Source organism: Cupressus sempervirens, chromosome 6, assembly GCF_028749045.1.
Source record: "Cupressus sempervirens isolate cs-2001-9-10 chromosome 6, ASM2874904v1, whole genome shotgun sequence".
In the NCBI taxonomy this organism is placed as follows: domain Eukaryota; kingdom Viridiplantae; phylum Streptophyta; class Pinopsida; order Cupressales; family Cupressaceae; genus Cupressus; species Cupressus sempervirens.
In genome coordinates this window covers 488,734,811-488,738,930 of record NC_143123.1, presented here as the reverse complement: position 1 = coordinate 488,738,930, position 4,120 = coordinate 488,734,811, and positions in this window count along the sequence as shown.

The window sequence follows — 4,120 nt, the reverse complement described above, 5'->3', positions numbered from 1 at the left end:
ATACATCACAAACATAAATAAGTAAGTGTACGATTTCTCTGAACCGTAAATAACATCATTAGACCATCGTGGATCCTAGCCATCCCTCCATGCGTAACATTCCAAAGCACCGAAGAGATCATCGGTATTAATATAGTAGGAATGTCACTCCTAAAAACATCCTACTAATATGCAAAGTAAAGTATAATAAATCATCAAATAACATATGCAAATCATCAATGTAAGGAACATACTAGTAAATACATCTATCATAAGGTATATCATTTATCATAATGATCCAAGAACATAATGAAGATAAATATCAACAAAGGAAATATCAGCCATGGTGTCTCAGATGGATCTCAAATGATAAGAGTGGAAAATACACTACCACCCAACCGCATGGAATTTAAGTGGTCCAGTCCCACCGTGCTGAAGAGATAATCTCAAGTCCCAAATAGGCTATCAATTCACAAAGTACAAATCTCTATAAGTCCAAGAATTCTAAAAGTATATTACTCAAGGGCTCCATCACACAAATTCGACATCTAATTCTGAGAGGCACACAATGACATGTAGGAAACCTACTATGCAGGCGGAAAAGTGTCATCGCATTTATCATGTATAAGTTACCCTGGTAGTTAGCTAAACTCCACGGGTCCATACTGATCTCATGCGGCCACTAGTATCCTCTCATACTGACGAGACATACTACGGAATGCAAAGTCACAACCATGCATTCTTACTAGTCCCATCCTAGCCTGTACAAGCGCTCAAGGCATGGGCGAGAACATCAACAATTATCCTTTTAGATTCATTTAATCTCCATTTAGTGTGTAAATGTTATCACTTATTAACCAAACTTACAATGAGTTACCTTGGCAGCCATTTAAGGCCCCGACCTCCATTGCAAGCCACTTTTCGACACTACAAGTAGATAACCTACCCTAAGCTCAAAGAATCATAAAATCACCACGGTCCTGTACAAGTGACTGTAAAGAAAATTTAAAAGATAATCCATAAAAAGAATCATCAAATATCCACAATATAAGCATCAAATATTCATAATAAGAATGATCAAATCTCCAAGATAAGAATCATCAAATCTCCATGAGCATTTGAAAAAAGCATCCATAGAAAATCATGACCACCACAATTCTCTGTTGGCAACTGAATGCATCACTGATAATCATAAGTATCCATTGGTTCTCAACAAGAAACCAAGAATATCTCAAAATTATACTGATCGAAGACTCAAAAATGGTTGAGTCAAACATGTCACAACATGACATTATCAAGAAATAAATTCATATTTCAGTCCCATCATGGCGACTAAAAAATAATTCAAGGATAACTAATCAATGACTCGAAAATGATTAGCTCAAGTGTCTCATACACATACATCACAGCTTCACACATGAAGACTAATGAATAATAACAATTAGTAAATACAAACATTTCATAGAGCACACGATCACATTACCATGGTTGGGCTTATAAAGATCGAGACCAAATAAAATCAACATGCCAACACATCTCATCACCCCTGAGCCTCTGGTAACAAATTAGGACTGGTCAACACTAGTCAACTCAAAACTCAAAATAAGAAACATATAGAATACACGATGCAAACACATATTTTGGTTTACTAAAATCACATAGTTGAATAATGTGTAGGGGTTTCTAGTTTTCTGTTTGCAAGTATACCTCAAGTGTCTAAGTTTTATTATTTGACTTACAAGTCAACCCATTTGTTCCCCGATAGCATTATCCTTCCATTATTAAGAATTACATTCTAAGAATAACCTAATGATAAATATTTATTTATTAAATCATTTGCTTTATTTGCTAAGATCCATAGTACTAATTGGATAACTCTTCCTTAATGTTACTTCTACATTTCAACATAATCAAAGGACCATTATTCATTTATAAAAGAACCAATTATCAATTTTTGAATAAGAAGAAGATAACTTTATTTATCTCAATCCATTAACATAGGTACACCATTCATGACCTATTACATCTTATTAGTTTTCAATTAAAAACTTAATTAAATATTATTAAAGTTTGATTCTTTTAATTTAATCGTTATCATCATTGACAACCATATAATATCTAAAGTCATAATTCAAGTCATAAGACTTATCAACTTCGATATAGATAATCTACAATCTCATTAAAAGAATTATATCAATTAAATCTCTATTACATAATTTAATTATTAATTAAATTTAATTAACTCTTATTAATTGATTTAATTAATAATTGCATAACCATAGCAACTTTCTAATTAATATCAATTGACTAATAACCAACTAGAATTCTATAAGTTGAAAGTCAACTATAATTCAATACTCAAATGATCATATTAAGAATTCAATAATAATAATCTTGTTAATAATTAATAACAAGCTATATTTAAAATCTTATTAATAATTCTATACTAACCAAATTCATCACTCTTCAACAAAGTTCCCATTTATATTTTAATAATAACAATTTATAATAAATCTCCAATACCAAGTATTATTATCTCAAATAAGTTTCTCCTATATACGTTGATTCAGTTAATTGATACTCCTCCAAATTATTAATCAATTCAATTTGATTAATATCTTTTACAGTACTTCAATCATTAACTAATCTCTTCTAGATTAACTTTGATCGTATTAATTGATAACTATTTAAACTATTTATACTATTATTTATTAATAGTTTGTTAGACCCAACAAACATTAATAAATAATAAACTCATCAAAACTATTATTAATCGATGTAGAAAAGTTTACATAAGCTTCATTAGTTAACTCTTAATACTATTAAGGTATATCAATAATTATAAAGTATTTACCAATTCAGATTATAACTAGGTTATTAAATGTTATAACAATGATTTTGACCCTTGTCAATTAAATCCAATATCATTAAAGTCTCTTCATTTAAAAACGTAATATAAAATTACCATTTCTAAATTATTTAATATATATTAAATAGTATTTAATATATATTATAAAAAGTCCACTATATAAATTATATTAAAATCTCTTTTCTTTTAATTTTCTCTGATTTAAAAATCCATTTACTTAAATTGACTAATAATTAATTACACTTCTTCTACTATTAACTAATCTTAATTAAATTTGATTTAATTGGATTAGATAATAAACCATATAAAACTAATGCATATTAATAAGATTCTACTAAGGGAAAATTGCAATAATATCTTTAATTCATTCCATGCTTTGGTATATTATTTTGTGAAGTTTAAGCATAAAGAATTCTTGGTTATGAAAAATGGAGAAATATCTATCTTTGAATAAAACAGTACCAGTATGACGACCATATCTCTCTAATGAATCATTGGATCGGGCTGAAATTTAAATATGTTGGAGAGGGCCAAGCTGCGCCAATTCTGACTGGAACGATCGAATAAATTCGATCATAATAAAAAGTTATGAATGACTGAGTTCAAATCTATTCAAGGGGCAACGACAGGTCAATTTGTGATGAATTAAGAATTTCCTCTTAAATAATTGTTCTCTAAATTTATCCAATAATTTCACTAATGGATTTGGCCATAAATATTCAAACCATTTTCAAATCTATTTTAATTTGATTTTAATTCGAACCCAAATCCGTTTAGATCTAATTTCTTCCTTAATTAGATTTAAGGTTTTGCTATTGTTTTCTTTGCAACCATACATATCTAGATTCCAATTTAATTGTATATTCAGTCACAAAGAGTATTCAGACACAAAAAAATATGATGAAGACAATAAGAGAAATAGTGTAAAGGGAATATGAGAATATCACGAGTGCACTTGGACACTGATGCTAATTTTTCATGTCTCAGAAGTTCATAGAAAATCCCTTCTTTCTCCAACATTCGCAAATTCCTCCATGATCAAAGTCAACCAAAATTCTCACGTGACAAGAAGTGTCGAATTCTGATGCTAATTTGCTCTTCGTTAAAAAACCCGCAGAGCAAGCTCCTTTCTTTAGAGTTCTTGAGTCCTCCAATGCTCCAATTGCTCTCCACGCTATCCCTAAGCTTCTATGAATACCTGAATATAAAGAGCTCTCAAGAAACTTTTAAAATGCTTCTTGAAACAGCTGGAAGGTGTCACCAACTAAGCAT